The sequence below is a fragment of the Kogia breviceps genome, chromosome 14 (assembly GCF_026419965.1).
Source record: "Kogia breviceps isolate mKogBre1 chromosome 14, mKogBre1 haplotype 1, whole genome shotgun sequence".
Classification (NCBI taxonomy): Eukaryota; Metazoa; Chordata; class Mammalia; order Artiodactyla; family Physeteridae; genus Kogia; species Kogia breviceps.
In genome coordinates this window covers 55296934-55306075 of record NC_081323.1, presented here as the reverse complement: position 1 = coordinate 55306075, position 9142 = coordinate 55296934, and positions in this window count along the sequence as shown.

Sequence of the window (9142 nt, the reverse complement as noted above, 5' to 3'; positions counted from 1 at the left end):
CTAGAATGAACAGTAAATTTTCCTGGCAGCTTTGAGCTTTCTCAGGCAGGCATTTTAATGGGGGGCTGGGGTCATCATGGCCTTATGCTGCTAGAAGCTATGCTAGAGTTTGTTCAAGTCTTAGGGCAGGTTTGGACAGATGGTTATGAGTCAAGAGTTCTACTGTTCTCAAGCGGTGCCTTGCTGTTTTTCATCTGCGGCATATTCTGTTGTATGGCTACATCACAATCTCTAACCAGGAGCCTACTCATCACCCAATTCTTGATGCCCTTGCCTTGCAGCAACTGGAACTACCCAGCAGCTCTTATTGTGGAGGCTTTGCTCCTTTCCAGTGGGTGAACAAGACTAACATCTGATCTTGCAACAGGGCAGGCAGAGAGGCTGCCAACCCCAAACCTGGCTCCTGGATCTCAGCTGTGATGCTGGCCCAGAAGCCTGCCCATCACAGTCAGCAGAAATGGCTTTCTCCTGCCCTGGGCAAGCTCCAGGAGGAAAGGAGGCTCCTCCCTAGGCAGCAATTCCAAGTTCTTCTTACCATGATTGTCAAGGCTGGCAGCTTCAGCCTCAGCCAGGCAAGCCGTGAACACCAAGGCCAGAAAAGCCCCCAAACTTAGTAGGGTTGACTGGATATATTCCCCAAACACCCACATCCCACCTTCCACCTTCCAGCTTACAGTACAGGCAGGGAGGGGATTCTCTGTTGAGAGCAAGCTCAAAAGTCACTCCACTTGGCTCTTTGGAGGTAGATATTAGAGTAAATTAAGTTACTTTCCCTATAGAGGTTGCTGCATTTTTAGGAAACCAGGACACTATCAGCATCCTAAAATACCCTTCGCTGTTGCTGCAGTCACCTCCTGCTATCTGATACCTAAAGGGTGCCCCAGTCTTGGGTAGAGTTTAAGGTACGTTCACTCACGAAAGCTAAAGACACTGAAGCAGGTGGGGATGGGAGTACTCAGGAGGCATTCTGACTGGCTCAGCTCAGAGGACCCCTCCTGGAGGCCCCTCATGGGAGCAGATGACAATGGCACTCAGGCACCAACCCTTGATGTCCTTTTCAGCCCTTCCTCTTGCTGCATTCTCTGCCCCCTACCCTCAGCTCTCAGACTCCTTCCTCTACATGGCATGTGGTCTTTCACTAGTGTCTCTTCTATTTTTTTTTTAACTCAGTTGGGTGTGGAAAAAAATGTAGAACTTCCATTAGTTTTACTTTCCCTCCTCCTTTTAAAAATCCTATTTTTGTGAATGCTTTATAATGTGAAAAAAAATCAGGGTTCCATGGAGAAACGGCTGATCCTAGGACTGGAGCAAGAAATGCACAAGATGAGTCTGCAGACAGCGGGAGGGGAAATGGTACAAGCTCTCTGGACAAGTGTGGCAGAATCTTCTGAACCTGACCATCCACATACCCTGTGACACAGCGATTCACTCCTGGGCACAAGTCCTGCAGTATGCACTTATATGGTTACCAGAGACCTACAAGAACTACTAAGCGTGGCCTCAAACTGAAAACCACCCCCATGTAGACACAGTAGAATGAACAAATAACACAATGGGGGAATACTATTCAGGGAATAAGCAATGCGTGGATGACTCCCTCACTGTGGAGTAAGGTCAGATGAGAGTTCCTATTGTGTGACTCCACTTACACGGAGTTCAAAGATAGACCAAACAAATCTGCTGTGGTTGGAAGTCAGGATAGAGATTATGGCGGAAGGGAAGTGACCAGAAGGGGGCACCAGAGTAAGGCCTGAGAGTGCTAGTAAATTCTGATTTGATTGGGATGCTGGCTAAAGGGCTGTTTTCGCTTGGTGGAGACTCATCACGCTCTTCATTTTTGGTTTGCGCACAAGTTCTGTACATTACACCTAAAAGTTTACTTTTTTAAAAAAAGGAAATGAATGAAGAGAAACCATAAGACCATTGCTATGATCCAGGCAATAGATGATGGTGACCTGGACTTGGTAGCAGCAGTGGAGGTAGAGAAACACAGATATGAAAAATATTTAGGCTATCAGACCTACAGAACTTGGAGACTGATGAGATGTGGGAATGAGTTAAAGCAAGGGGGTCAAGGATAAATCCCAGTACCTGGCTTGAGCAACTGAATGGATTGTTCTACATTTACCAAAATAGAGAATACCAGGAAAGACAAGGTCTGATGTGGAATATTCCTTCAATCCACATTTAGTGAGTGTTTACGATGTGCCGGGCACTGGAGTTACAGCAGTGAACAGCAGCAAAGCCAGCCTTGTGGAGCTTGTGTTTAAGTGGCTGGGTGAGGGACTTCCCTGGTGGTCCAGTGGTTAAGACTCCGTGCTCCCAATGCAGGGGATCTGTGTTTGATCCCTGGTCAGGGAACTAGAACCCATATGCATGCTGTAACAGAGATCCTGCGTGCTGCAACTAAGACCCGGCGCGGCCAAATAAATAATTTTTTTAAAGTCATACAGTGGTTCACCCTCTCTTCAGTGCTTCTCAGTCATTTCTACCTTAGCTGTGAGATCAGAGTAAACCTAGCCAAGAATCCTGCCAAAGTGTGTTCTTAAGTCTTTGTTCTGTCCTGAATTCTGTAGCACCTGGAATTAAACCAATTCATTAAAAAAAAAAAAAAAAAAAAAAAAAAGAATGAAGAGGAACTGGCAAAGTGGGAGTGTGAGTGAAAGCATCCATTCCAGGCCAGGGCAGGATCAGACTGGCATGTTCAGGAAGTGAAAGGCAAAGGAAAAGAAGACAGAAGATGAGATCCATGGTAGGAAGGGGCTGTGGGATGAGCCCCAGGCTGAGCTGTCTGGATTTAGTTCTAAGTGCCATAGGAAGCCACAGAAGAGCTTTGAGCAGCAGAGTGAAGGGATGCAATTAAACCATCTACCCAAGTTGCACAGCAGCAAATGGCAAAGCTGAGACTGCAGCTCGGGCTTGCAGAGCCAATGGTTGGCTCCTACCAAAGAGACAAGATGAAACACCTGGGAGATAGCTAGTTTATAGACACTGAAGAAAGACCAGGACAGGTGCAATGCTCACTCCTGTTCTCATCAAAATCCCCAGTGCTTCTGTACCAGGGCTGGTCCTTAGTGAGGGGTCTGGCTGTGCCATAAACACTGCAATTACTGTATCAAGACTGCAACTACCCAGAGGAAAATGCTGGGGTTATGGCTGCAGGAAAAGATGTTACTAATGCAGTTAAGAGACAGGCATTTAAGCCACTGGATGAACCAAAGGCCAATCAAGGGATCATAGTGCTTTTAATAGTAATTCTTCCCAGAGCTGGAGAAGGATTTCTCCCTTTGCCCTGAATAATTCTAAATGGAGGAATCCTAAGGAAACTGAAAATACAAGGAAATTTGTTTCTCTTTTGCAATCTCTGAAGAGATAAGAGGAAAGAAGAAGACCCTATCACTCAGTATTTTCAGGTGCTTTTGCTGACCTGGATAATACTAAACTTAATTTTTTTTCATATTTAATAAATAAATGGTAAGTTGAGGTTTGTTGTTTGCTTTTTATTTTAATTTTATTTATTTATTTATTTTTGGCTGTGTTGGGTCTTCGTTTCTGTGCGAGGCCTTTCTCTAGTTGTGATGAGCGGGGGCCACTCTTCATTGCGGTGCGCAGGCCTCTCACTATCGTAGCCTCTCTTGTTGCGGAGCACAGGCTCCAGTCGCGCAGGCTCAGTAGTTGTGGCTCATGGGCCTAGTTGCTCCGCGGCATGTGGCATCTTCCCAGACCATGGCTCGAACCCGTGTCCCCAGCATTAGCAGGCAGATTCTCAACCACTGTGCCACCAGGGAAGCCCTTTTGTTTGTTTTTTAGACACCAGTTACTTCCCGCCAAAATCTAAGGTAACAACTAAAATAGTTTATGTGTGCATTTTCAAGATAATTTTAGAAGATATTGATATATATCCTAAACAGGTAGATGTATATTAAAAGTCCTTTGAAGATGCGTTTATCATTTTTACTAAATGGAGTAAAGTAACAATCCAGCAACTTCACAAGAATTTTCGTCTCTCAGTGGCTAAGACTCTGGGAGAGGGGAGTGTATTGATATTTTCAAAGATAATGGCGAATCTGAAGGGACTTAAATGTTCTTTTTTTTTCTTCTTCTTCTCCACGCGGCTTGCAGCATCTTAGTTCCCGGACCAGGGATTGAACCCGGGCCCGACATCGAAAGCGCCGAGTCCTAACCACCGGACCGCTAGGGAATTCCCTTAAGCCCTTTATTTCTGCAAAGTAATTTGAGTTAATAAACCTTGCCCTCGTGATCTGGTCCTGCCTGGTCTGTAAGCCTCAAGGGGGCAGCACTTGTCCCTTCTATTCAGCACTGGTACCCGGGGTCGGGGCCAATGCACGGACACACTCGGGGAAGCAAATATTTCCCGAATGAATGGTGCGCGCGCGTGGTGGGCCAGGAGCGCGGGTATTAGCCAAAGCCCATACCTGGGCCGAGAGTGAGGACTGAAGGAGGCCAAAAGCTAGTGTTGATCTTGTCACTCCAGGCACTTGCCTTTCTGCCTGGATGCTTTTTTTTTTTTTTTTTTTTTTTTTTTTTTTTTTTTTTTTTGTGGTACGCGGGCCTCTCACTGTTGTGGCCTCTCCCGTTGCGGAGCACAGGCTCCGGACGCGCAGGCTCAGCGGCCATGGCTCACGGGCCCAGCCGCTCCACGGCATGTGGGATCTTCCCGGACCGGGGCACGAACCCGTGTCCCCTGCATCGGCAGGCGGATTCTCAACCACTGCGCCACCAGGGAAGCCCTGGATGCTATTTCTGGGGGTTAGGTCAACTTGGTCTCTGCTTTTCTGACAGATTTCCAGGAAAGGTGTGCACCGGAGTCGAAGGCCTGGAAGACAGAGTCAACAGCAAACACCGAGCCTTCCCTCTGTGCTCCCAGCCAGTTCCCACAGGCTCTCACCTGGACGCTCCAGGCCCGACGCACCGAGACCACCTTACCCGAAGAGGCCACGTTCCTTCCTGCTGTTCTCCCCCATCATGTCTAGACAAGGCCCCGCAGCTCCCGGTCGAGTTGCCCCGACTCCCAGGAGTCAGACACGGCCTCGTCCACGAAGGCGGCAGCCATAGGTGCGCGCGTCAGTCCTGGAGGCGGGGCAGGGGCGGCGGTGCCAGGGGGAGTGGGCGTGATGGTCCAGCCTAGGTATAGGGGTACAGGAGACGCTTCCGCCCCGCCCCCCAGGCCAGGCCCAGCGGCGGGGTTTCCTTTCCACATCCGGGGTGGGGTTTCATAGTCCTGCCCTGGGTGGGTTTCCTGGCCCGCCCCAGAGAGGGGGGCTCAGTAGCCCCCGACTGGCCCTGAGGTGGAGGGAGTCCGCGCGGTGGAGTGCCCGGTGCGGGGTGCCAGTAAACCTCGGAGGAAGGTAGACTCTGCCCGGCGGTTCCTCATCCATTTTGTCTGTCCTCACGTGTGCCAGGCGCTAGGCTAGGCGCAGAGGATGCAGAGCTGACAAGGGAAACGGACCACTGTCCGCAGGGAGCTTTGGTCCAATGAGATCCACGCTAGACAATTAAAATAATGGAACAGGAGAAGCCCAGGTGCTGTTAAGTGCAGGAGACAAGACCCGGCCGAGGAGCCAGAGCAAGCTCAGGGTCTGGCCGCCCGTCGGGGCAGCCTCTGAGCAGGCTGAAGCCCTGAACGCTCAGCGAGGCACCGCGGACTCCCCAGAGGGAAGTGCCCATCTGGCTGGAGCCAAGGGCATGACGCAAAGATGCCCTTTAGAGCAAAGGGAAAGGCTTGACTTTGGAGTTAGAGTTGGACTCAAGGCTGTTGGTGAGGTCACTTCCCCTCCTGGGAGCCCCTGCTTGGTCATTGGTAAAGCTGGGACAAAAGCCACCTCTAAAGATTCTTGGGAGGATTTTAGGTGGCAGTGTCGACCAGTGCCCTCTCTTCCCCATCACATGGTCCTGTTCCATTTTCTAATTAGCACCTGTGGTTTGCTCCTCTGCCCTGGCGTGCAAGCCCCCTGAGGTCAGGGACTGTCCCTCACGTTTACCTCAGTATCCTCAGTGCCCGGCACACAGCAAGTTGTTTTTTGTTTTTTTTTTTTGCCACATCTAGCGCCATGTGGAACTTCCCTGACCAGGGATGAACTCGCGCCCCCTGCAGTGGAAGCGCAGAGTCTTAACCACTGCACAACCAGGGAAGTCCCAGCAAGCATTTGTAAATGGCAACTTGTCCCCCAAAAAGTACAGGCTGACACCGCCAAGGGGCACAGGACCAGTCCTGATTAGGAGGGGGGCAGCTGTTACTTGGAGGGATAGTTAGACTCTCAAATACAGGCCTGGGTTGGAATCTGGATCCACTGCTTTGTCTTTATTTCTCTGGCCCCGCCCTCTCCCCACCCCACTCCCAAACTGGGAGGTTAAGGGTTAACTCTAGGAAGCCCCCCTCACCACCTGGATGGGATTGGGGAAGGGAACTTCCTGTTCCATTTTCCCGGAGTCATTTCCCAGGTTGGCCGAGGCTGACTCTGGCCCTGGGGGCCCTCAGAGAACCCCTCAGCACCTCCACCTCTGTAGTGGGAACCCCGAGTGGTGAGTTGCAGGGAGGCTTGGGGTGCAGGCTGCCAGGACAGACTTAAGGGGTTCGTTGTAGCTTGTAGAGAGAATGGGGGCTCCAGGCCTCTGTGGTGGGATGGGGGATTAGGGTGCTGGAAGAAAGCCTTGGGTGGATGTGGTTGGTCCATGCCCGGGAGACCAGGGCCGGGGAGTACTGGCGGACCTATGGCAATGGGGACATTCGGGAGGGTCGCTGGACTTCCTGTGTCGTGGGCTTGCTGTACCCACTGGGGAGTGGAAGGCAGGCTCCACGGTCCCCCAGGTGGACCGGACTCATCGACTCAACCCAGCACTGGAGGGGAGCCCGGGCAACAAAGACGAGCGATCCAGGGAGAAAGGGAGAGCTCCTGGCCGAGGACCCCAGCTCTGGGTGCTCCCATTGTCTGGGTGGGTCTGGTGGCAGCACCTCCACCCCAGGCTGGTCTAGCCTAAGCCTCTCCGCCTCTCGAGGTTCCAAATTAAGCTGGTCAAATATCGGAGGATGGCTGAAGAGCTCCCCCTGCAACCCAGCCCACCCCCACAGATGCGCATATTAACAAAGCTTTTGTCCTGGAGACTTGGGGGCAGGGAGAGACTCTCCAGGGCCTTCGTCCCTTGAATTCCACCTCTTTCAAACCTTTTGGAGAGACCTCCCCTGAAGGTTCCGGCGCCCCACATGCCTAGGCCTGAGGGCTGGAAATCGGAATGCCCTTGTTTTTTCTGATTTATGCTGTAATATTCTGGTTAAGACTAGGCAAATTGCACAGGGTGGGAGGGGAATTGGGTCCTTTTCTGTTTCTGAGCTTTCGCACCATAAAATCAGCGTTCTCCCCTTAAAGAAAATCTTGGCTCTCCCTGGTGTGACCTTGAGCAAGTCACCCATCCTCTCAGAGCTTGGTCTTTGTACCTATCAAATGGAGAATTTATAACTTACTGCGTGGGCTGGAGTGGGATGAAGTGACCCTAAGCAGAGCCCATACAGATAAGCACTCAGTACATGCCAGCTGTTAATACAGGGTTCCTGATCACACATGATTGGTTCTCTAATTATTTTGCTCATGCTACCAAAACACAATAAAACAAAAACCCATTTTCCTGAACATTTAGTAAAGACCTTTTCTGCACCAGACATTTTTGCATGCACTCCTCAATAATTAAAACTGCAAGGTAGCCAGGTGGGTGGTGTGTGTGGAGTCCCAGAAGAGAGGTATCAGTGGGTGGAAGGAGCCCCATATACCAAAGTACAGGAAGGAACGAACGTTGGACAAGGCTATGGGGGATAGAATGGAGGTAGGGGAAAGCTGGGGAGATTCTGGAGTGGTGGGGGGAGACTGCAGACAGGCCGGAGGGAGTGGGTAGGTGGGGGAGAGGGAGGGAAGCTGGGAAGATGCTGGAGGGAGGTGGAGGGAGGCTAGGGGTCGGGGGCTGGTCAGGTGGCCAGCACGTAGGCCTGGGTCTGTTTTAGCATCACTACCCTCTCCCCTGTGCAGGAAGTGCTAGGCCCAGACTTAAAACACACGCGTTTCCTTTGTTCTTTTACCACATCATACCCCACTCACCCCACCTGCAAAGGAGGTTCAGAGATCCCCCAGCCCTGAATCAAGGGGACTTAAACTATCCAAAGCTCTTGACCAGGCTGACTTCTCCCTGGCTCCATTGTCAAGGCTGGGCTGTCTTGGGGAAATGTCTGTACCTCTGAGTCTGGGTGTCCTGGGCTGTAAAATGAGTCAGTGATAGGACTAGCTGTTACCTGTGGTTGTTACCTGTGGTTATCTCTCAGTAATGAGAACAGTAAGGTGTTCTCATTAGGCATACCCGACGTCAACTCTCTAGCAGGTGTCGGGCACTGCTCCACTCCCCTTACGTGGTAGGAAGTGATGCAAGAGGGTTTCTTCCCATTCTCTGCCTGGAATGTTCCTGATGGGGGTGGGGGACAGGTTTGGGAGAAGCTCATTTGCAGTCCTGAAGCTGGAGAGCAGGGAGGGCAGAGACACCTAGGAAATTGGGTTTCCATATCCTCCATATCCGAAGAATAAGCTTTCTGGGTTGTGCTGAATGACTGAACTGAGTCCCCTGTGCATGCTGAACTTGGGTCAGCGCCCCTAGGTAGGTCTTGGCTACCCCAAAAGGAAGGAATAGTCCTATAGAACCAGTGCCCCCTGTTGGTCAGTTAGAAGCACTTTTTTTTTAATGCTAGCCAGACTCACAGGGTTCGTATGGATACCTCCCAGAGGGGTAGACCAAGGAAGAATCCAGAACTAAAAAAAAAAAAAAAAAAAATTAGGAAAGAAAGGGAAATGACTGCCTCTCCTGCCATCACCCAGCTCCCAAGGGTGCACACACTAGAGGCCTCTGAAGTGAGTGAGACTGCTTTGGCCTGCCTTGGGAACACATCTGTCACAGACTTCTGCAAGCAGTAAGCTTCAGTCCCATGTGGAGACCCACCCACCCATCCCAGCTCCCTGGCTCATCCCAGCCTGTCTCTAGGGATGGAACCCAGGGAGGGAAGGAGATTGAAACACCAGGTGGGAGCTCAGCCCTGCACTGGTAAGCTGGGTGGCCTTGGCCTTGACTGCTGAGAACCACCTCCTGAGCC